Source organism: Canis lupus, chromosome 13 (genome assembly GCF_011100685.1).
Source record: "Canis lupus familiaris isolate Mischka breed German Shepherd chromosome 13, alternate assembly UU_Cfam_GSD_1.0, whole genome shotgun sequence".
In the NCBI taxonomy this organism is placed as follows: domain Eukaryota; kingdom Metazoa; phylum Chordata; class Mammalia; order Carnivora; family Canidae; genus Canis; species Canis lupus.
The window spans coordinates 61,375,416-61,400,230 of record NC_049234.1 but is presented as its reverse complement, the minus strand read 5'-3'; the positions used below and the strand labels follow the sequence as shown (position 1 = coordinate 61,400,230).

General features: G+C 42.1%; 1 protein-coding gene and 1 pseudogene across 1 annotated transcript in view; one reads left to right on the top strand and one right to left on the bottom strand.

Annotated features, from left to right (window-relative positions):
* The window catches only part of SLC4A4 (solute carrier family 4 member 4), a 343,382-nt gene extending 331,852 nt beyond the window's left edge, over positions 1-11,530 (bottom strand). The window contains exon 1 of the mRNA XM_038556290.1: positions 11,480-11,530. The gene's annotated coding sequence lies outside the window, so the exon portion shown is untranslated. The remainder of the gene's footprint in view (positions 1-11,479) is intronic.
* LOC119874421 overlaps positions 1-24,815 on the top strand; it is a 71,832-nt pseudogene that overhangs the window by 14,025 nt on the left and 32,992 nt on the right.

Below are 24,815 nucleotides of genomic sequence, written 5' to 3'. Positions count from 1 at the left end.
TAAGCAAAGTTATGTGAGAAAGCCTGGATAAGGAGAGAATACCATCCATATTCCCTTTATCATTTTATGAATACTTAATCTACCCAAAGATTTCTTCTGGACCTTCTCCTCTTGAAGAAGCCATTTTCTTGTGGAGTGAAACACTGTTCACAGTCATTACCCATGACATAAATTTAAACTGATTCATGCTAAACTTATTTCTTAGAGTTGTAAATGGTCCTCCTACTTCTGATGTTCTTGGATTTGGAGTACAGTGTTCATAACATTAGGCTGTGAGAGCTCCTTTCAGACCTCACTACTGAAGATTATAAGCATTCAGACCAACTTCTGTCTGTCCTCTGGGAGAGCCTGTATTCCCATGATATGCAGTGCATTTCTCTAGACCTTTGCAGGTATGTCTGTCTCAAGGTGTAAGACCTACCTCTGAGGGAACATTCTAGGTAATACAGCATAAGGTTCAGACACATGGATGAACATAAACTTACAGCATTAGAAGATACCTATGAAGATGTGATAACTGAACTTAAAAATGTATTCAAATGTAATATTTATCAATGTAAAGAACAGTGAAACATATTGACATTTCACTGGAAATATTATAATGTATATATAATAAATAAAACATCTCTTCTAAAATGTCTCAATTTGTTGTGCATTTGCATACATTGTAAGGCATGTATAGTATAAGGGATACACCTAACATAGAGATAGCTAGTACAATGATATCCTCTCACTTTTACATAAAATCCAGTTATTATCATGGTATCCTAATAAGAGTACCATAAAAGATTTCTTTTCTTTTTTTTAAGATTTATTTACTTATCAATGAGAGACATAGACAGAGAGGCAGAGACGTAGGCAGAGGGAGAAGCAGGCTCACTACAGGGAGCCCGATGTGGGACTCAATCCCAGGACCCCGGGATTACAACCCAAGCCAAAGGCAGATGCTCAACCACTGAGACACCCAGGCATCCCATAAAAGATTTCTATAGCCCTCATTTATATCTTTTAGAGATTTTCTGAGAATATCTGGACTCAAAACTTCCCAGTTAAATACAATGAACATTAAAAAATGAGGCAAACACATAATTCACAGAAGTGAATAAACGAATAAATGACTCTTCTCCCTTGTCTACCACAGGAGCATCTTTCTAACTGTAACCCAGAAAACACCAGATGTGTCTAATTCTGGATTTTTTACAATACCTACTACATAGTCTTTTTTTTTTTCTTACTATATATTATTCAGAGAAGGCATAAAAATCGCAACTCCTCATAAATCTTTTTAGGTAAATGTCTTTTTAAAACCTTAAAAGCAATACTCATTGGGGAAAGTTGGGGGAAGGCTGTGTGAAAACTGTACTACAGTTTTGCAGCTTTCTGTGAGCCTGTAATTATTTCAAAATTTAAAAAAATAAGGACTAGCAACTCACTCTTATTTAATTTTTATTTAAATTCCAGTTAGTTAACATACAGTGTAATATTAGTTTCCGGTGTACAATATAGTGACTCAACACCTCCATAGGAGACCTGGTGCTCATCATAAGTGCACTCCTTAAACCCCATCACATATTTCACCCATCCACTCACCCACTTCCCACTGGTGACCATCAGTTTGTTCTCTAGAGTTAAGAGTTTGGTTTCTAGGTTTGCCTCTCTCTTTTTTTTTCCCCCTTTCACTCATTTGTTTTGTTTCTTAAATTCCACATAAGAGTGAAATCATATGGTATTTGTCTTTCTCTGACTTATTTCACTTAGCATAATAGTCTCTGGCTCCATCCATCCATGTCATTGCAAATGGCAAGATTTCATTCTTTTGTTTTGTTTTGTTTTATTTCATTCTTTTTGATGGCTGAGTAATATTCCAGTGTGTATATATATTTATACCACATCTTCTTTATCCATTCATCTGTCAATAGGCATTTGGGCTATTCCCATAATTTGGCTACTGTAAAAAATGCTGCTTTAAATACTGGGGTGCATGTATCCCTTTAAATCAGTACTTTTGGATTCTTTGGGTACTGTGTCACAGGATAGTTCTATTTTTAACTTTTTGAGGAATTTCCACATGTTGTCCAGAGTGGCTGCACCAGTTTGCATTCCTACCAAGAGTGCAAGAGGGTTCCCCTTTCTCCACATCCTCACCAATAACAACTCACTTTTAATCTCAAGAAAAATAGTCAATAAAATTGTGTCCAATTCAGAGAACAGATGACATATAGTTCTATCTATATAGAAAAGTTAGTTAAGTTTTCCAAGGAACTATATAACACATCACAGACCCTAAAAACAAAGTTTCACACACACATCCCCAAAGTACTGGATTTCAAACTTTATGACAAATTCCACAGGAAATATTTGAGAGACTAGACAGCAGCAATCAGAGTTACTACACTGGAGAAATACCTCTAGACAAAATAGAGTTCAAATGAAGCTGGGTATAATGACTGGGCATCTCGGATTTATCCAGAGTTTTTAAGTGACTATCATTCCACTAAATAAGGATTTTCTCTATAAAATATGCTAGCCACTGCAGGAGCCACCAAAGATGCTCCGCCACACATGCCACAGCGAGGAAGCATGCAGTGTAGGACCACAGTGATAGAAAGGGCCGTGCAGAGCCGCGAGCACGGCCTAAAGTTTGCACACTAAAAACCTGTGAGTGCCTGAACCATATTTTCTTCTGATGTCTCTAGATGAGTGTTTTGTTCCGTTTCTTAATGTATTTTTCAGGGGAAATTATCTGATCCCATTTATCTAAATCTTTGAAGACAGGGCCTTCTCTCTTTTCCCTGGTGGAGGAGCTCAACTTGTAAAAAGTGCAAGCGGGTGAGCCCTGTGCTTCTGCTTGATGTTCAGGCGCAGCAGTGTTCCGAGGGCGACTGTGCTCAGGACCTCGGCATCTCCTACCAGGAGGCCCTCCTCTGCTGACAGGGCGAGCTCTCACCGCACATTCCTAAGGCCTCCGCGGCCTCTGGAGGTCAAAGGAACGAAGGCGGCTCTCCTGGGAGGCCTCCCCGCAGCTGCAGAGATGGAACCCTGAGGCCTCGAGGGAGGCTCCCCGAGGGCAGCATCAGCACTCGAGGTCCACTCAACCGTCTCGTGGACTGAGGAACCCACCGAGTCCTCACTCCCGGCAAACGCGGTTCACCAGCTCGTGCCCTTCAGAACTTCATTCGTGATCATCCTAGGGAGCAGGTACGAAAACCTGGTTTGTATTCAAGGCGTTATAGATTGTCCTAGGGCCACTGAGGCAACATTTCCAAGCTGAAGAGCGGGAGAGATGGAAGAGCTAATCCCAGGCCCACGGTCTAGGTATTATTGTCATGATCCTATTCCTTAAATAGTTGTTCTTCCCTCAATCCAATCCTAGCACCAATGTTTTTTGAAAGTCTCCAGGGCCGAGTAGAGACCAAAGGGAGGAGCCTTGCTTCCAGCATTTAACACAGCAATCCCCAGACAGGCCTGGATGCTTTTGTTTTATAACGACCCACTTTAACTTCTCACAGGAATGAAAGCACCCAGAACAGAGGATGTTTTCTGAAATTCACCGTTTTTAAAACAGTAGTTTAACAAGGCTCACCATAATTACCCTTCGTATTTATTTCAATTTTCCATAGCATTTTGTCTGCAACAGAAAACAAAAGCTGTCTACTATACCAGATGATTCCATGTTCCGCTGAAGCACGCGAAAGCAACCACATTTGGGTTAAGCATATATGAGAGATGCTACCTAAAAAGTAAACATCCTCAAAAATGCAGACTGACTTATTTTATTCTGAGGTACTACGGTATATACTCAGTACTCTGAGGACAGCAAAACCGTTATATTTAAATGATAAAAGCCAATCAATCAAGACCACCACTGGCTCTCAAAAGAAAAACAACAACAACAAAACCCATCAAATAAAAGGAAAGGAAAATCAGTCTGTGGGTTAAAAAAATTAATTAGATTTCCACATCAAAATCCAAGTTCCTTCTGCGGCAGGCCTGATTTTGCAAGGGGATACCTCCTATTATTTGTCTTATAACTCTCGAAAACAAAAATCATACAAAGTTCAGTTATATGTAATTTAGAAACAAATATTTGGCCTAAACCCCTTTTCACATAAAGAAAGTCGAGGTCAAGGTCAAACAGTCCTGGAGAATCAGACCTTTCAATTGTTGCTTTACACAAATGTTTATAAGGTTTACTCTAGAAGTTTGCTTTTGACATTATAATCAACATATATGGGAAATGCCTTATCCATATTAAGCTGAAAAGGCTCTCTACAAGCCCTAGTTTGCAGCTATTACTCATCCTTAAACATTCAATTTTTCATGAAATATGGTTTCCAAGGTATCAGCACTAGAGACGCCATGACAATATTTTAAATCTGGAAATCGTTGGCCAGCATTCTAATTATAGAGGCTAAAAATATTCAATGTGTAAGCTTTCGGGGATCACCCATGAGGTGAAGAGCACTGTAATCATTTTCAAGGGTTCTCCAGGTCCTGTGTGTGTTACTTGGGGCATAAAGTTGATATGAGCGATGCAGTGAAACGGGTGATCTCAAACTGCTGGCTATTAGACTCAATTTTTCAAGCTGATGTTTAATAAACTCTGTTCCCAATTCAACTTTAGCAATAAAAAGTAAAAATCCAAGAGAAAAAAATGTTTTCTGAGTTTGGATCACTCAGAGGAACAGCTCAAAAAAGACACTTAAGTGTTGTTCATTCATTCAGCCAACAACCATTTATTAATATGTCAGGAACCGTTCTCAGTGCTGGCACAATTCAATGCAAGAATAAGGAATGTTGTAGAACACAACAACAACAATAATAACTAACATATGTATAGTCATTTACAATTCTGAACAAGGTTGCATAACAATCACTCCCTTCCTCCTTCCTAACACCTCTGTGAGCTAGGTTTTACAATCGGCTTAATAATGAAAACAGAAAGAAAGATGATTTTTTTTTTAACTCCCCAAATCAAATAACCAGCAAGTAAGAGAGCTGGGTCTTTAACCCGTATCTTCCAAATGCATATCTCTCTTGGTCACTGGGCAATTCTAAATTGCAAAATTCTTTACTTTTATGTTAAGCCCTGAAGACAAGTTCTGCATGTTTGTGAGTGTCGTGTTAAAGTTGGTGCTTTTTTTTTTAAGGACAGGGTTTCACAGATCCAGTCTGTGATGTTTACAAGTTCAAAGTGTTCTTAATAACTTCACCCATTATCTTACTTATTATATGGAAACACCAGTGAATAAGTGTGCATGGTTATCGGAGTTTTTTAAACAAATTAAAAAAAAAGTTTACTTCCCAGATACTAAAATCTTTCTTACTTGGGATAACATACTGGACAAAAAATTCATGAGCAAAAAACCTGAACGACGAGTACTTCACAGAAGACTGTGGCCAATAAACATATGAAAAGGAACAAAAGATACCTGGGGAAATGCAAATTGAAACCACAAATGGGATACAACTATACATCTACCTAAATGATTAAAATAAAAAAGATAATACCAGTGGTTTGTAAGGATGTGGAAAAGCCAAAACACTTATAAGATGCAAGTAGGAGTATGAATCGGTACCACTTTTGAAAGAAGGCACTATCTAGTATTCCCACATGATTACCAAAAGACATGTAATAATGTTCATAACAGCACTATTGATTATAGCCAAAAATGAGAAACTAGCCAAATACCCATCAAGACCAAAATCCTAACTAAAGGGTGGCATTCTCATAAAGCAGAATACTGCAGAACAATAACAATAAAGCGCTGCTACACACAAAACATTAATGAATCTCACAAACACAGTGCTGAGCAAAAGAAGTACAAGGATACACAACATATATTCTGGTAGAAAGTTCAGGGCAGCCCCGGTGGCCCAGCGGTTTAGCACCGCCTGCAGCCTGGGGTGTGATCCTGGAGACCTAGGATCGAATCCCAGGTCAGGCTTCCTGTATGGAGCCTGCCTGCTTCTCTCTCTGCCTGTGTCTCTGTCTCTGTCTCTCTCTCTCTGTGTCTCTATGAATAAACAAAATCTTTGAAAAGAAAAAAAAAAAAAAAGAAAGTTCAATAATAGATAAAAATAGCCTATAGTCTCAGAAGCCAGGAGAGAAGTTATCTCTTGGAAATAATGGAAATAATTACTGGAAATAATGTGGAAATAATGACTTGCGGGAGAGATAGGGGACTTCCAGTTGCTGACAATGGTCTATATCTTGGCCTTAGTGTATTTATTTAGATAAATCACCAAACCACTCGCTTATATCTCAATGACATGCACACTTTCTCTACACATTTTATATCTCAAGTCAGCTAAGCATCTACCTTCAACTCAGGTCATGATCCCATAGTCCTGGAATGGAGCCCCACATGGGGCTGGCTCCCTGCTCTGTGAAGAACCTGCTTCTCCCTCTCTCTCTGCCTCTCCCACTCCTGCTTGTGCATGCACTGTCAAATAAATAAAATATTTTTTTAAAAAAAGAGCAGTACTTTGATTTACTCAAGATTACACAATTAATAGGTGATATAGCTGGAATGCAAAACATCAGATAGATAGATACATATATACATAGATACCTAGATAAGATAGGAAGCGGGGGCAGGTAGGAGAGCAAAAAGAAAGGAAGAAAAATATAGGGAGGGAGGGAGAAGAGAGTATAAAGTGACCTATTTGGAAACACCTAATATAGTCCTTACCACTGTGTTTGCTAGAATTCTTACATCTGCTTTTAGTACTTGGTCTAACTCTTCCTTTACTACCCCTGGCACTTTTTCCCCCCCGGCACTTTTCAACGTTAGCCACATAGCTGCCAAAATCAGACCAGTCCTGTCTTTTCCTGTGTAATTCAGTGTTTGCTGTGGGATTAGAAATGCTATAACCAGTCATGTTAGGACTGTCTGTGAATTAAGAGTAAAATAAGAGGGATCTCCTATGAGTAAAGTGAATCCTCTTCAATGTATGTCTTTCTGTAACCCTTTATTTTGCCTGCTGAGAGGCTTTTTTTTTTTCTGAAGAATATGCCAAATATAGGGGTTCCAAATAGATGAAGTTGTTACCAGACCCTATCTTGAATACTAGTCTCCAGGCCAAAGCTGGAACTAACTAAGGCAAAAGGCCAGATCCCACAAGTTTACTTATTTGCAAATAATATAAAGGACGTGATCTATCAATGAATACACTTCCAAAAAGAATAAAAGAAACCATGACTTCTTATACAAGACATCATGAAGAACTTTTCTAGTTGTATTACTCAGAGAACATTCCGTCAGTTCTAAAAGACAATATATTCCTTTCTCATTATGTATTTTTATTAATTTTGATTTTTAAACTCCCCCAAAAGTATACCACTACAAGTTTTGTTTAAAACTGTCTTAAGCAAATAAATAAATAAATAAATAAATAAATAAATAAATAAATAAATAAAACTGTCTTAAGCATTCTAAGACAAAAATTCAAGTTAAACTGAGGATAAGCCTTTTTCTACACAATAATCCCAAAATATCTGTTGGTGGTTATTTATTTCTTTTAACATCCTAATTGCACATAACTCCTTTTTGCGTTACTCTCCATGAAAAACAAAAGTTAACTCTTAAAAACTGGAACTAAAAATGCTCCACACAAACAGAACATTCTTCACTAATGAAATGCCCCCTGGCACCAATGGACAAGAAATAAAGTTGAGGCACATGGGCACTGCTGCAGAGCAGAATCATTTAACAAGGACCAGAACCATCCCTTCAAACCAAGAAAAACATTTCTCTGCTTTAGTATCTTCAGCTATGACTAAAGTAACATTCATTCATTTGATGACACTCATTCAATACATAGGTATCATTAGTTCAAAAAGGTTCATTCCCCACCTCCACCAATAATTTTTCTTTTAGTTTAAGAAATCATACTAAAAGACAGAGAGAGAGAGAGAGGGAGAGAGAGAGAGAGAGAGAAAGGGGGGGAGGAAAAGAAAGAAAAAGAAGAAAGAGAAAGAAGAAAGAAAGAAAGAAAGAAAGAAAGAAAGAAAGAAAGAAAGAAAGAAAGAAAGAAAAAGAAATACAAACTTCTCTGTGCCTAGTTTCCTCCTTTTTTCAACGAGTATAACAATCCTTTACATATACTTAATTTGCAGGGAAGAAGAACAAGATGAGATTTTGGCTTATGAAAACAACTGCATATGTATATGGAGTCACCATGCCTATTTCTACATACAATCATCTTTTTTGAATATAAAACTTAATTCAAAAGCAAGTAAGATCAATAAGGAATAAGATTATGAACATCATGAAAAGTCTGGAAAAGCAAAACTTTCTCTCTTCTTTGCCACACCAGGTAAATAAATCCATCACCATTTAGAGCTGCCCATCCTTTTGATGCCTTGTTTGACATGCCATTGTACTGCCGAGACTAGAGAAATGTAACAAAGTCATTGTCACAAAATCATTATGACAGTCATAAATACGGCTTTAGGTAAAATAAAATCAGCCATCTCTACAAGAGTAGTATGTGTGTGTATGTGCACATTTGTGTGCGTGTGTGTGTGTGTACACATCATACAAACGAAATGAGTAAAAGGGTAGGTTAGGAAAATCCATCTCCACTGCTGGAAAAATTTCTAAGGCATGCACCACAGGCATATAAAATATCATCTTTATGTTAGAGGGACGGTAAGCATATTTTCTACTCTGTGACTCAAACATATCAATGTAGAGCAATCAGGAGAAAGGCAAAATACATTTGGAATACAACTTACCCCTGACCTTATATGAAAGAGAAGTTATTTTCCCATCCCTTAAATTTCCGGCATTACGGAAAAAAAAAAAAAAATCCTGAAGATAGCAAGACCTCAATTGTTAAAGTCTTGCTAACTTCCTGGATGTTTGTACACTCTCCATTTTGCTAAATGACTCCCCCAAAAGGCATACGTCTCATAAATCAGAGGTTGGCCCCAGAAACTGCACCGACAGTAAGAACTGAGACACGTGTTCTGCTTAGAGCTTCGCTTTGTCGCATCAGATCATGTACCCTGGTTCTTTCCACTTAGCAATCAAGGAAGAAGTACAGTGAAACTTTCACCGTCATTAGATTCTCTTCTCAGTTCTTTCTCCCCACTCCCAATCTTGCTATCAGCCCTGACCATAAACCGTACGCCTGCTGTTACAAGTGGAACACAAGAAACCTCCAAGGCCGGGGCAGATGAGGTCCGCGGCCGCACCTCCCGAGAGGAGCAGGGAGCTCCCCCAGGGCGCCCTCCCTCAACCCTCAACCCGAGCATCCCGCATCCTCGCGGACTGCAGCGCCCTCAGAGGCAAGCAGAGACCTGATCATCTGCACGAGTCACCCTCTAACGTGCATTTCCTTTCCTTAAGTGTTGGGTTTTTCTTTACGATGCAAGCTACGGCCAGGCTGTCGTTTTTGTTATCAGAACCTCAAAATTGCACTTGCCAGGGCTCTGTGAAAAATGAAATCACCATCAGACCACACTGGAAGTTGTCCCAAAGGGCACCCGAGTTCTATCACATGTTTTTTTTTTTTTCTCTCTAAATGATTGCCTGTATTCTTTTCACACATTACTGTCAACTCCAAATTTATCCTAACCCTTTAAAAGATTAAAATGGTAACACTACAAACACTTAAAGTGATTTTCTGCTGAGAAACTAAACTGAAAGATACATCATTACAAACAGAGCACATCCCATCCATCTCGTCGGCTGAGGTGCCTTACCTGTTAGTTCCTAAGTCTCCAGATAACCTCAACACATTAAATGACACTAAACACCTCATTGTGAAAACACTCTGGGGGAGAGGGGCTGCTTAGTTTCCTTTTTTCTCAAAGGCAGACAGGCCTGGAACTATCCAAATATCCAATCTTATCCCTCCCACTCCCAGTCTTAAGGATGCCCCATGCCTCCCTCCCCAGCTCTGAAGAGGACTACTCTCCTCTTTCTGCTCCTGCATGTGGGAGTCCTTGTGTCATCTTCCCAGAGACTCTGAGATGAAGTCAAAACAATTCCATTTCCCGATTTCATAGAAAGAGAACAGATTCCTATCCCTATATTTAACTTTAAAATGAAAGTAAAAGTTTTTTCCTGTTATTAAAAGTACAGGAAAATAAGCAGACGCGCTTGCTCTGAATGAAGTTGTGCTAATAACCTCGATCTAAGTGCTAGGATGATGAGAATTATTTAAATGCTAATGTGACGGATGGAAGCAGAGCTCTTGGATACCTTCCCAAACACATTAGGTTGGTTTTAAGACGCTACTGATTACCGGTTTAACCGCACTGAAAAAGCTATTCAAATCAAAATGAAAAAAAAATAAAAATAAAAAAGATAAACCCTAATGGGCAATGTACACTTTCACTCGGGAAATAGCTTAAGTCCAAGTCCCAGATGCAAGAAAAAACAAAAAGTGTGGGGGGGGGGGGTCCTGCACAAATGCGGTGTCCCTCAGGAAAGGAGCTACTCCCGGATTTAAGACAACGTGTGTTAGTAGCGTTCAGTTCGCTATTTCCCATCAGGAGCAACTTCCTCCAACACTGAAGGGGAGCAGGAGAGGAGGTGAAGGAGGCCGGGCAGAGGGGTAAGAGCTCCTCATGCTCCTCATCCTCAACGCTGAAAAGAGCTGGGGGGGGGGGGGGGGGGATCCTGCCGAGAAGGTAGGGCCGAGAGAGGGGAGGAGGGATGGAAAGCAAAACTCTCCCAAGGAGCTGGGGAGGGGTGGGGGGTGCTTTGCGGTGCTTGAACCGGGATGGAGTGGCTTCCTCTCCATCTTTCAGGTCAAGTTCAGGGTTTGTTGTGGGTTTTGTTTGTTTTCTGCTGTTGTCGTCGTTGTTCTTTTGTTCTTAGGGAACTTTTTTCTCCCCTTGCAGGGCTTGCTGCGGTTTGCAGATGTGGTTCCCAACTGCTGCCTTTCTCGGGGGGGGGGGGGGGGGGGGGGGGCGCTATCAAGGGGCTGGCAAAGGCTGGGCACAGTGCACTTAGGAGGACAGAAGTCACCTGTCCTGGCCACGACGCGCTCGGCGCCCGGCGGGTACCCGGGGAACAGCTCCGCCGCCGCGGGCCAAGGGAACCCCGGCTTGACCTCGGCCGCCCCCTTGCAAACCCGTCCGAGCCCGAGCGACTGTGCGCGCCGCCTGCGGGGACTGCGCCTGCCTCACCGGCTCGTCCCCCCCCCCGGGCCTGCGGGCGTCGTGCGGCAGGTGCCCGGCCGCCCCGCGTCCACGCGTGTCCCTGCGCCGGGGCCAACGCCGCCTGCGGGCGCTGCGGGCTGCACGGCGCAGCTCCCCCAGCGGCTGCCCCAGCGGCTGCCCCAGCGGCTGCCCCAGCGGCTCCCCCAGCGGCTCCCCCAGCGGCTGCTGCACACGCCGGGGCCGGCGGCGGCCCTTCCCCTGCGGCGCCCGGCCCGGGATGCCCGCCCGCCGCGGGCCCGTCTCCGCCTCCCGGAGCGCCCTCGGGGCCGCCCCCCCCGCCGCCCGGCCGGCGCTCACCTCCCGGGGTCCGCCTTCCGTCGCTCCTCCAGTTTGACGGCGGGGTGTTGGGCTGCGTGGACGCCCGCAGAGCGCTCGCAGGCGCGGGCCGGGGCGCGGGGGGCGCGGGGGGCGCGGGGCGCGGGGGGCGCGGGGGGCGCGGGGCCGGGGCGCGCGGGGCGAGCGGGGCGCGGGCCACAACTTTGCCGCCGGGTGTCTGCGCGCGCCGGGGCGTCGGGGCCGAGGACGGGGCGCGCGCCGGGGCGGGAGGGTCCTCGGAGCGAGCGGGACCGGCTGCCGACGGCCGCGGGGCGGGGTGCGGGGGGGGGGCGGCGTCCACGCTACTCTGCGCCCCGCAGCTCCGGCCTGTGCGCGGGGAGCCCCGGGGCTCCGCTGCCCCCGCCAGGGACCAGCGCTGCAGCGGCGGGGCCGGCCGGGCGGCCCTCGGGAGCCCCTCGGGAGCCAGCGGGGGCGGGGACGGGGCGGCGGGGTCGGGGCCGGCGGCCGCGGGAGGCTGTGCGCCGAGCGAGCCCGCGACCCATATTTAAAGCCGCGCGTGGCCTCGGCCGGCCCCCGGCCCTGCCCTCGCGCGCGCCGCCCGGCCCCGCCGCCCCGGCCCGGCCCGGCTCGGCTCGGCGTCAGGCGCCCGGGAGGCCCGCCGGGGGGAGGGGCCTGGGCCTGGGCCTGGGCCTGGGCCTGGGCCTGGGCCCGGGGCCGCCCCGCCCCGCCCCCGCGCCCCGCCCCCGCGCCCCGCCCCGCCCCCAGGGCCCCGCCCCCGCCCCGCCCGGTGCACCGCAGCCCGGCGGGGACGGCCCCCCCAGGCCCCCCCAGCCCCCCCAGGCACCGCGCGCCCCCGCCCTCCCGGCCCAGGCCCCTGGCGAGGCTCCCCGGCGGACCTGGGCACGGGCCACGGCGCACGGCCGCGGGTCACCTTCCGCGCGCGGGTCTGCGGGGAGCCCGACCCCGGCCTTGCCCCGGGGCCCCCAGCTCGTCCGCCGTCCTCGGGCTCCCGGGCACCCGCACGACCCCTCGAGCCGTCCAAGGGGGGCTTTGTGTCTACTCTGCTCCTAAGCCTGATTACCGAGGCTGGAGCACCCTTTGCTAAGCAGACAATCCCGATGATGGATCGTGACCCAGCCCCATTAGCACCAGCACTTGAGTAAACCGCGAAGAGATCAAGGGGCCCAGCACAGGCCCCCGCAGTGCTCGGGGAGCTGCTAGGGCAGCCGCTTGATGCACCTGAGCCACAACGTGTACGCTGCAGGCGGATAGGAGTTTCCCGTTATTACGCATTATATGTGTAATACGTGTGAAGTCACTGACTAAACTGCACGTTCAGCAGTCGCCACCAAAACACATAATACTCAAGAAGAATAACTTCCCATACCGGGAGAGACTACCTGCTCCCGGTTCCAGATCCCTCTCCAATACCAGGCAATACCTAATAAGACCTCAGGGGGAGGGAAAATAACAGAGACAGAAGCTTCTCCTTCTAGTGCTTAAAACTGGAAGAGGCCCACTGTACCTCACCAGTGCTTAGAAAGCAGGTATTTAAAGAAGGAAGAAAAAAAAAAAAAGGCATATATTTAAAATCCTCAATCAGTGATCAGAAGGTGCCAGGAACCACCCAAAGTTGTATGTTGTCTGATTAAAAGGTACTAATGTCGTGTGTCCAGCTCTGGTTACATCCGTCTCGCATATATGTTCACATATTCTACATAACCCACTGCAGTGACATGGGAAATTCAAAACCGAAGATTGAGGGGGCGGGGGGGGGGGGGAATTAACCTTAACACTTGTGCCTACATAGTCACATTTTGTTTTTAGACTGACGTTAAAATTGACTTTCAATCCCTGAGCACACAGTTAGCAAGAATCAGCAACCCCAAAGTGAGCTCACAAGCAAAGGGAAGCCACTTTTGTATTAAGAATTTGACGCTGCTGTTCAGCAGTTTTTCACACTGTGGATTATGTATTTCAACATAGCTGGCAATTTCGCATTATAATCGTGAACCAGCCATGAATGGTCAGCGTTGGTGGACGTTTGGGAAAGGAAAAGTGCAAGAAACTTACGTTTTCTAAACTTCTGCTGCAAATATATTAAATCATCCTTCACACAAACCAAGGTAACCCCTGGAAGCATTTCACTATTGAGATTGGCACAATTTCACCCTGAAAGGGGTATAAAATTGGTGTGTGGGGCGAGAGGCAGGGGGTAATTAGAGCACTGAGGTTTTGTGTGCGCCTGAAATTAATGAGAAAAAGAGTTATCTCTGGCAAAGAGCCAACAACCTTTGTTATCATTCTCATTACTTGATGTTTGCTATCCCACAATTAAAAGAGCATGTTCCATTTCCTTTCCTATTGATTATTGTCCAGTAATTGAGATACATGTGTTTTTCCTTTAAAAGGTCATTGATTAACTTTTCTTGTTAACTCTGCATGTGGTCACCTTTGCTATTGCTATTCTGGGTGAGGACAATGAATCCTGAGATCTTTCTTTCACCTATCATAAAACTTGAGTTATGTCCCTTGATTCCCATGAGCCCAGAGAAAGATTTATTTGTTCTTTTTGTTTTGGGGTTCTCACAGCTTGGTGACAAAGAGAATGAACAGAAAAATTAATGGAATTTTAAAAACGGCATAAGTGATCTTTACTGATAATGATTTATTTTTTAGTCAATACCTCTTTGTACGAAATGACCTTCTAGAATATCCTCGCACTACTTAGCTTATCCATCAAGTTTCTTTCATATCAGCCAAGGTCCTAATAGGCACAGAAAGAAAACAGCAAGATGGGAGAAGGAACCTTTGTTTCAATGACAAGCACCATCTAGTGGCAGCAGGTGATGAAACCTCCAGACCGCATAAAGCCCAACAAGAATGAAGATGAAGTTGGGGCACAGGCAGTCCAGGCACCCCGGGTCATGTATTACCATGGCACTCTTGGATTCTAAAACAAGAAACTTGTCTGTGGTAAATTAATACAACCAGTAGGCCCTTTGTTAACTATTCAAAGTAAATAGGGTGCAGAGGTGACGTGCAGACAGGATTATTGCCATAAAGTGTTTCCTCAAGCCACACCTCTGTATTTTTGCACTTAAAAATTTCTGTATTTAAAAAAGATTTTTTTCCGTATTTAAGTTTCCTCATATAATAAGGAGAGTGATGCATTATCACCAAATGTTATCTGTAAAGCACTTGCTATAATTTTTAATGACTCCAGGATAAACAGTCAGTGATATCTTTCACCTTCTTTTTTTTTCTAATAAAATGGAATAATGAAGAGACCTCCAAATATAATAGTTAGATCGGTGAGTGCTGCTACTATTGAATGATCAGACACATCTCATTCGGAGGCCTAAACACAAAGGCAGCAGCAGATATATCCTACTACTACAAACTTCAAAGAATAATCAGAATTATTTCTCAGTATCAGGTTCTTTTTAAATACGGGGCTCATTGGTAGAAGTTTGACAAACATTTTGCTGTACACAATAGTTTTCTTTGTGCTGACGTTTGTTTTAAGTTGCAGGTGTTTTGTTATGAAACAACATTGCAATAGAATGGTCACTAAAACTGCCGCTCCGCTCCGTAATCAATTTCGTCAACTGCTTCATGACGTAAGAGTAACAAAAGAGAAAACCACTTTTTCTTCTCATCCAGGAACCAGCCTGGGATGAAACTGAAGATGGATATAGATAAAGACAAAGAGATCACTTAAAGGCCTCATTTTTGCTTCATTTACACTCTAGGAATTTCATATTCAATCTGACAAATTCCTGAATAAATTCAGCCAACCTAGATTTATAATCTATATTCCCTCCTTCAAATCTGAGGTATAAAAATAACCACCCCTTTCCTATGAGGAAAGAAAAAAAGTGCACATGGTTGTTGTAAGCTGTCCACATGGAATGAGCTAGGGAAAATAATTCTATTGGGTTAAACACGTGTCCTATGTTGCTTCGTAGCTTAAACTACTAAACTCTCAATGTATCCAACTGTCATTTTTAAAAACACAAACCTAAAGTCAAATATTAGGAGAAGTTCTGACTTCTAAAAACAGGAGCCTACCTCTGTTAATGTCAAGGAAGGCAAGTTTTCAATCTTTCTGGGCCTAAGTTCCCTCAGCAGTAAAATCAAGGGGCTTGAGATTTTTTTTTCTTAAATAATAATAATGATTCTAATAGGACACCAGAATATTTTTCTTTAATAAAATTTGGAGAATGTTTGTGAGAGAAACATGCAAATCTTTCAGGAATGGTATTGACACATTTATTATGAAAGCTCTGCCTAATAACCCTAGGCCAGAGTTCCAACCTCTTCCTCCTACAGAAATTCTCCCATGAGTAGCATAACATAGGACACAGGCCTCGCTATTTGGAAAGGAAAATTTAAATCAAGCTACTACACCTATAACCCCCTGAGTGAAAAGATTGGTCTGGTTTTAGGTAAGATAGTAGAGAATTATGTCAAGCTTCTCTGCCAGAACGGACTCGGGGCCCCAAGGATTCTGCTCGTGTGTGTGTGTGTGTGTGTGTGTGTGTGTGTGTGTGCGCGTGTATGTGTGTGTCCACATCAGCCATCTCCCGGGCATAGAAAGGTGCTTGTTTCCTTGTATCCCTCTGGCCTCCCCGCCTCCTCAGGGGATGAATAAGCCCAGATGGCAGGCTGCTCTGAAGTTGCTCTTAACTGAGTCACGTGGACACAGTTGTTCCATTACATGGGGACAGGTTTTCCACAGATTAACCCACCACTGCATCAACCTGGGCCGTGCCCATTCCTGTCCCACTGGTCTGTTCCCCAGACCAGGCCTATCATGGAGGCCATAGCGCCTCAGTCTCCTTGAAAGTAACAAAAGAGTTGACACTTCAAGTGTACCTTTGCCAGACTGATTTCTTTACAGGAAATGCTGCAAGATTAAAATCTGAATTTTAAAAGTCGGCTCCTTTTGCCCCTATCTTAAGGGAGGAAATATTCTGAGAAAATTTGCGCTTTATGGCTTTTCAATTACTCACTGCTGACCAAAGAGTGCTCAGTTCTACACAGAACACGGAGCATAACGGGATCATCTGTTTCATCCACAAATATTTATTAAGAATCTACTTACTATGTGTCAAGGACTCTTCTAGGTGATGGACTCCTAGAACAAGCAGACCGAAGTCCTGCTTCATGGAGCTCACAAATAAGTAAATAACAAGAAAATTTCCATTTCCTTAGAATACAGAACTCTATGACGTAGCAAATGCTATGAATAGGAGGGCCAAGCATCCCAGTTCACAATTCCAGTTTACCCCTGTTATCCCTGGGTCTTTTTTTTTTTTTTTTTAAGATTTTAATGATTTATTCATGAGGGACACAGAGAGAGAGAGAGAGAGACAGAGACATAGGCAGAGGGAAAAGCAGGCTCCATGCAGAGAGCCCGATGTGGGACTCAACCCCAGGACTCCAGGATCACACCCCGGGCCGAAGGCAGGAGCCAAACCACCGAGCCACCCAGGGATCCCCAATCCCTGGGTCTTAATAACACCATCCCCCCTTACTCTCAAAAAGGAGATTTAGAATCACCCTAGCGTTAGAAGAAATAAAACACAATGAGAGGACAAGAGAGAGCTACTTTCAGGTGATGTTAGGGAAAGCCTCTCTAACGTGGCGATGTCTGAGCACACAGATCAGAATGACAAGATGCATAAATATGAAAAATTTTAAAGGCAACTTGACACAACAAACAACACCTGGCAGGCTGCCTTGCACATAGTAGGAACTCGGTAATTATTCATAGAATGATTACATCCACTCATTCTGGAACATTAAAACTAGAGAGGTTTAGTCAACCACAATATATTTCCATTAAGATAAATTCAGATTCCACATATTCCTTATGATATCATTCTTCTGAAACAAGAACTTTTAGACTACATCTATGTATTTATCTGCATGTGCATAAAATATCTCAGAAGGATACATAAGCAATTGAAAACACTATTTGCCTCCAGGAAAGGAAATTATGTGATCACAGGAAGACTTTTCAATGTATCCTTTGTTCTTTTTTGAATTTAAGATACATAAATAATTCCATTTACATCTTGGAGCTATTTCTCCATATGAATAAGTACCATAATTACACAGAAACTCTTCTGATAAACAATAAGGTTGATATTCTTACAAACCATTGGCAGGGCTGGAGCCTCTGAGCCTCTTCATAGTTATTAGATACTGTTGAGGGCCAACTGTGCTCACTGCCCACCTCAAATCAGTGTCATGGGACAAAAAGATCTTCAAAAGGGTATTTCTGCTTTTCTTGCACCTGGGCAAATAAAATCAGTACAAAAATCCTAAAATAATATTTTATTGGGCATCTTGCTGCACCTTTGATGATGGCTATGTGGTTTTCAAAACTGAAAATCTGTCGCTTTTTTCCATTATAAAACTAATATAGTTTCATTATTTAAAATTTGTAAAATAGAGGAAAATAGAACAGCAGTGAGAAATATCCTCTTTCAGAGAAGACTGCTAATATCTTGGCATATTTTTAACACAAGTTTCTAGCCAGAAAAAAAAGGGGGAGTGGTAGGATCCGGATTTGGTGCCATATTTCTTTCTTTTCTTTTTTTTTTTTAAGATTTTATTTTATTTACTCATGAGAGATACAGAGTGAGAGAGAGGCAGAGACACAGGCAGAGGGAGAAGCAGGCTCCATGCAGGGAGCCTGATGCAGGACTCGATCCTGGGACTCCAGGATCCCACCCTGGGCTGAAGACGGAGCTAAACCGCTGCACCACCAGGGCTGCCCTGGTGCCATCTTTCTAAGTCCAGTTGATAGCTACTGGCCTCTTATCTCAGCACAATTCCAGAATTGCCCTGCTGCTGGTGAAAATTCATATGGAACAGGGTCTATATTGACAGCTTCTGCTTTCTGGTAATGGAAATATTGACTACCCCACTAACAGTACTAATACTTATGATCAGAATAGCCAATGTTGGAGTGCCTGGCTGGCTCAGTTGGTAGAGCATGTGACTTCATCTGGATTATAAATTCAAGCCCCACTTTGCATTTAGAGATTGCTTTAAAATTAAGTATTATTTTAGGAGCACCTGCTCAGTCAGTTAAGTATCTGTTTTCAGCTCAGGTCATGATCCTGGGGTGCTGGGATCAGGTCATGATCCTAGGGTTCTATGATCAAGCCCCACTACGGGCTCCCTGCTCAGCAGGGAGTCTGCTTCTCCCTCTCCCTCTGCCTGCCACTTCCCCTGATTGGACTCTCTCTCTTCCTCTCTCTCTCTCTGTCAAATAAATAAATTTTTAAAAATAAAGTATCATTTAAAACAAATAGCCAATGCCCACATAGTCATTACCATGCTCCAGGGACTATTTTAATAATTTAACATAAATGAACTCACTCATTCAGTCTTCATAATAACCCCCTCAGTGGCATTATCCAATATCAAAAAAAAAAAAAAAAAAAAAAAAAAAACAATACGAACATCAGAACCCATACCTTATCATACATATCAACTGTTTCAGATTTCTTCAGAATTTGAGGAAGTTTGGAATTGAGGGTTTGTCTTTCTCTGTGAACTTAAACATCTAATCTGGAAGAGTTAACTAACTGTTGGGCAAATGCCCACAGAGTAACAGCTGAATTCCATTTACTGCTCCGATTCCAACCAAATCTGACAGCAGCACGTATATATTAATACCAACACCTGGATATACTTCTGAAAACTCAGCTATCCAAAACCAGAATTTTTGGAAGCTGAGGACACTACACTTTGGTATTATTTTCTTTTTTAACATGGCTACTTTTTCATCACAGCCATTGAAAATGAGATTTTCAGTGGTGTTTTCTTTTAACTTTAATCACATATATGTGCTATCTCCAATCATCCCTATAGGACACACAACAGAAATGCAAACATACATGTTTGAAGGCCACTAATAACTTCCATGGACCGATAAACCATGGTATTTGCTTATGCTTTTCCCCATTGACATTTTGATTTTCATATTAAGATATGTAGGGAAAGGAAATATTTTTCTTAGTATTCTGATACTGTTATTGTTGTTTTGTTATTTAGGACCTGGGCCTGCTACTAGCAGTCTTCATCCTTAAGTTAAATTTTAGACCTTATATCTCTCTACCAAAAACCAGCATCTCATCCAGGATTACACAGAAACAGGTCACATGTTTCCTTCAGCAATTCTTACTTGCTTAAACTCAAAAATTTGTATGTAGCAAAAATGTGTCAGAAAATGTGTGTTAGCATATGTAATGGTAAATCAGAAATTGGAAGAGAAAGGTGATTTTCATATTACTGAAAGCTACACTCCTTTCCTCTCAATTTGCCATGTGAGTACTTTGGCAACTTTGATCCAGGGTAACTAACTCCAAATCATTTCTTGGTACTCACATTTCTGCATAGGTTTAGTAATGCCTTGGAACCAATAGCCTGACATTTTAGTCCAAGGAAGTTATTAAAATAAACCCTAAAGAATAAGAGGCAAATGGAAGAAATCAGAAGCAAGAGTGCTAGACAGATCTCTCTGCTCCAGCCAGTGGCCCTCTGATGCTATTACTGCTTCTTTGATTAAATTAAAATACAATATGTATTGAGCACTTATTTAACACTTTGTCTATCCTGGCGGGAGTAAAGGACATTCCATTTAGAGAAACAACTCTTCAAAAGTTTCTGCTGATGCTGCAGTTACTATTTGGAACAAAGAGCAGGGTAATCAAGTGGATGGAGGTGATTTTTCAGAGAATACTGAAGAAAAGATTACATACTAGGTATAGTGGTGCTGTCCTAACACACTGCTTTCACATTCTTCCTTTGGTGCAGACCACTCATCAAGGCAAATGGAAGTAGTCCAGTGAAATGCTAAAAGACCGTAAACAAATAAATTCAATGCTGCATTCAATAATTAGCAATAGCTATCATTTGTCAAGAACTTCCTAACCCTCACGGAAACCTTGTAAGATAAGATAAAAATGATCCTTATTTCACGATTAAGGAAACAGAGGTCAGAAAAGTCAAGTGATTCACCTCAGATCATACAAATACCAGTTATGGAGCTGGAGTTCTGAAACTAAACGTAAGCCCCTGCTCTTTCCACTATACCATGCTTCCTCAATCTACCTCTAGGGAGATACATGGAAAAGTTGAAATTACAAGGTCTTTGGTCCATGAGGGAAAAAGTCTGGACTCCTTACTTCCACACCCTTCCTCTTCACACTCCCTTTTTTCAATCTAAACTGCACACAAAACAGGATTATTTTGATTAAGTTCCTGCTTTCCCTTAACCGATAAAAAACACTCTCTTTCAATGTTCTTCATCGGCTGTTGAATTAAGTCCAAGTTATTTAGGTTGGAGTTAGTGGCCTTTCATGACCTGGTTTCAACCAGCTATGTTTGCTACTGATCCCACACACAGCTTGATGCTCCATACAACCCAGACTTCTCACCATTATCCAAATACGAGTTGTGTTTTCTTGGTCCTGGTTTCTAGCTCATGCCAATTTATTTTACCAGGAATGTCTATCTTTCTTTGATCTCCTTCTTCATCTATGGAAAGCCTACTTATATTTAAACATCCAGCTAAAATGCTACTTAATCAATATTATCTTCTCTGATTCATTTAGCACAGAAGACCTCTTTCTCCTCCATACTGGTAGCATTTAGATAGTGCCACTTATCTGTCACTTGAACCATCTCAATGTAATGAGGCTTTTGGTCTATTTTCCTCCTTTCCCCCCACAAAATTGTCAGCTATATGAAAATAGGAAATGTGTCATGCACTTTTACATTTTTCACCTCCTCTAGTGTAATCCCATACATACAGGAGGTTCTCACTAAAAACTGAATGAATAAATGAGGCTTAGGTTTAGTTAATGATAATTACAACCTCAAATATAGAAAGATCTACCTTGAAGGGTCACATTGAACCAAAAAAAAAAAAAAGGTAAGTTTTTATTTTTCTGTGGTTATTAATGTAAAAATCATCTTTCATGTTCAGTCATGGGCTTTAGCTGTAAGTACATTTTCAGGAGAAATTAGACATAAACATATAATTTCTCCTTGCTTTAAACAATCTTTCATTTATTCATTCAAAACATGAAATGTCTATTACACAAAAGTTTCAACAAAGTCCTGAAGAAACAAGGGTGCAAAACAGATAAGGCCTTCAGGGAGCTCAAATTCTGGTTAGAAAGAGAGGTAACAAACAAGTAAACAACATACAGAACAATAAGTTCTATTACAGAAATTAGCATGATAATGGAGAGAGTAACAAGATAGAAATACTTTAGATTGGCTAGTCAGAGAAGGCTTGAGGAGGTAACAGCTGACTTTAAATGAGCTAGCCTTGCAGAAAGCTGTAGGGAAAGCACTCCGGGCAGAGGAAACAGCAGGTTCAAAAACTCTTGGGGGTTGAAGAACCAAAGATAGATCGATGTTCTTCAACAAAAGAGTGAAACAAAAGAGTGCAACCAAAAGAAAAGAAAAGGAGAGAGTGGTATAAGAGAAGGTTTAGCGAAACAGGCAAGAACCAGATCTTGCAGGGATTTGTAGGTCACAGGAACAAATTAACATCAAATGCTAGAAGAGCAATCAGAAGCTACTGAGGAGTTCTAAACAAGGGTATCACATAACCAAATTTAGGATTGGGAAGTTCATTCTTACTACGAAACGGAGAATGGAGTGGAGAGGTACTGATGACTTGTATTAAGGGAAGAGCACTGAAGATGGAGAGAAGTGAATGAATTTAAGGGGCATTTTGGAGCTAGAACTGAGGGGAATAGACAAATTAGATGGAAAAGTTGAAAGAACAAGAAAAATCAAGGATGACTCCCAAGTCTTCTATGAGGGAGACATATAAGAAGGACCAGATTTGAAGAAGACAAAAATCACTCTTTCTGTTTGAAGGGAAAACAGTACTCTTACTGTTTTGAAATAATAGGTTTGAGATGACTTTTAGATATCTAATTGTAATAAACATCACAAAAACATTTCAGTTAACATTTCACTGAACACTTATATTTTCTAATTGTGTCCCCACTTCTTTGGCCATGTAGCAGATTGTATTTCCCACCGGGGGTCTTAGCAACATCTCTGATTCCCACAACCTCTTCTTCAATGTGACCCTACCACTCCACTATATAGAGGTAGAGTCTTAATTGTCCTCTCCTTGAATCTGGATGGGTTTGGGACTCCTTGACCAAAAGAACATAGTGGAGGTGAGGCTGTATGGCTTCCAAGGCTTAGTCGTAAAAGATGATGTAGCTATCACTTTGTTTGCTGCAGCAGTCATGCTTGGAGCTTGGAGCTGACATGTAAGAAATCCAATTGTCCTAAAGCTGCCATCTATGGCTCCAAGCCAAGCCACTTGGAGCAACCACATGGAGAAGCCACCTATAGGCAGTCCAGTTGCCAATTCTAGTCTCCAAGTCTTCCCAACATAGGCTCCAGCCACGTGAATAAAGGGGCTTCCAGATGATCCCAGCCTCCAGCCATCAAACCACCACAGCCTTCGCATCTTCTCAAGGAAAATCCTAGACTCTGAGGAACAAAGACAAGCCATCTTGCTGTGCCCTGTCCTGACCCACAGAATCCATGAACGTAATGAAATGATTATTGTAAGCTGGAAAATGTTTGGGTAGTTTGTTAAGCAGTGATAGTTACCAGATTAGGCAGTTAAACAAACATTTGGAGAATAAATACATTTAAGCTATAATCCTACCCATATGCAGTTTACACAGTTCAACACTAAATTCTAAGTGGAGTATGCAATCTCCAAGTAAGATTCTTAAACTAAATATCATTTTACTTACTCAAATGACGGTTGAGTAACCATATTAGTGGTGACTACGGGAGGATTCTGAAGTTCGAACATAAATTTGGCAACTAATTCTTCTTGGTAAAATTAAGTTTGATAGTAAAGTACGTATTTTTGATAAGCAAATAGTGTCAAATGAAACCAATTTTAAAACCCTGATGTATGTATCTACATTTCAAATCTTACGATTTCCATTACGTTTCATAAGATGGTCTCCTGCAGTTATCTCTAAGTTATGTGAGTGGAGCTACAAATAGAAAAGACTTCTTATGGATTAAAATCCCTAGGTGTGACAGGGAATTTGAACTCAAAATTGTTTTGTTTTCAGAAATAATCTCCATTTTTTCTTTTCTTAACAGTCAATATTTTCTCTTTTCTTCAAAAAGTATGAAATAGGAGAATTTGGCTTTGGATATTAGGATATTTCTTCTGAAATAATACTTTGATTTGAAAACTATTTAACCACAACATACTAAATTTTGAAAGTAAATTATTTTCCTAAGCATTAGTACCTGTTATCCTGTAAGTGACTAAAGTCAACTTGTTTTGCTTTTACAACAACTAGAAATATTTATTAAAATCATATGGATGACTTTAGCAAGCACTAACAATAAATTACATCCCCAGAGGTAGCAGTTACTTTGACCTCTGCTTCCTGGCTCTGACAGTGCTGGTCTTTGACCATATTTTACTCCTTAGTGATCCAATAAGTTTTGATTACCCTGGCAGATCCGTAATCAATATGAAACTTTTAGTCTGATGTGGGCAAAATAAACTGAACTCAAGGCTATTGACTCTACTTCGACCTTCACTACTACACCCATATGGGTAATAACAATATTGGTGCTCTATTTAGAATGCTAAGATTTGGGCAGATTTGGGTGGCTCAGTAGTTTAGCGCCGCCTTCAGCCCAGGGTGTGATCCTGGAGACCCAAGATCAAATCCCACATTGGGTTTCCAGTATGGAGCCTGCTTCTCCTTCTGCCTGTGTCTCTGCCCCCCACCTCCCGTCTCTCATGAATAAATAAAATCTTAAAAAAAAAAAAAATAGAGTGCTAACATTTTGGAAGCCCCTAAAAACTGGTAATTACATGTGCTTATGCTTTTTTTTCATCTCTTTCCAAAGAAATAAACCAACATAATCAGAAGTTACAGCCTTAGAATGTTTCAGTTGCCGTACAGAAATTTTTATTTAGGGACTCATAGGGTCATGTCATTTTTTTTTAAATCTCTACTGCAACAACTTTAAAACAAATATTTTTTTGTTCGCTGAAGAGTTTGAATTTAGAGTCTTGTTATATTTCATGAATGTCTGCCAAATAAGAAATAGGATAAGAAATTAGTTTTAGCCAGGGCTTACCAAACTTTTTCTGTAGAGTCAGATAGCAAATGTTTTTGACTTTGCCAGCCATGTATTTTGTCTCAACCACTCTCAACTCTGCCATTGTTGTGAAAAAACAGCTGTAGGCAATATGCAAATGATGGGTGTGGCCACATTTGGCCACAGAGGGCCACACTTTGCC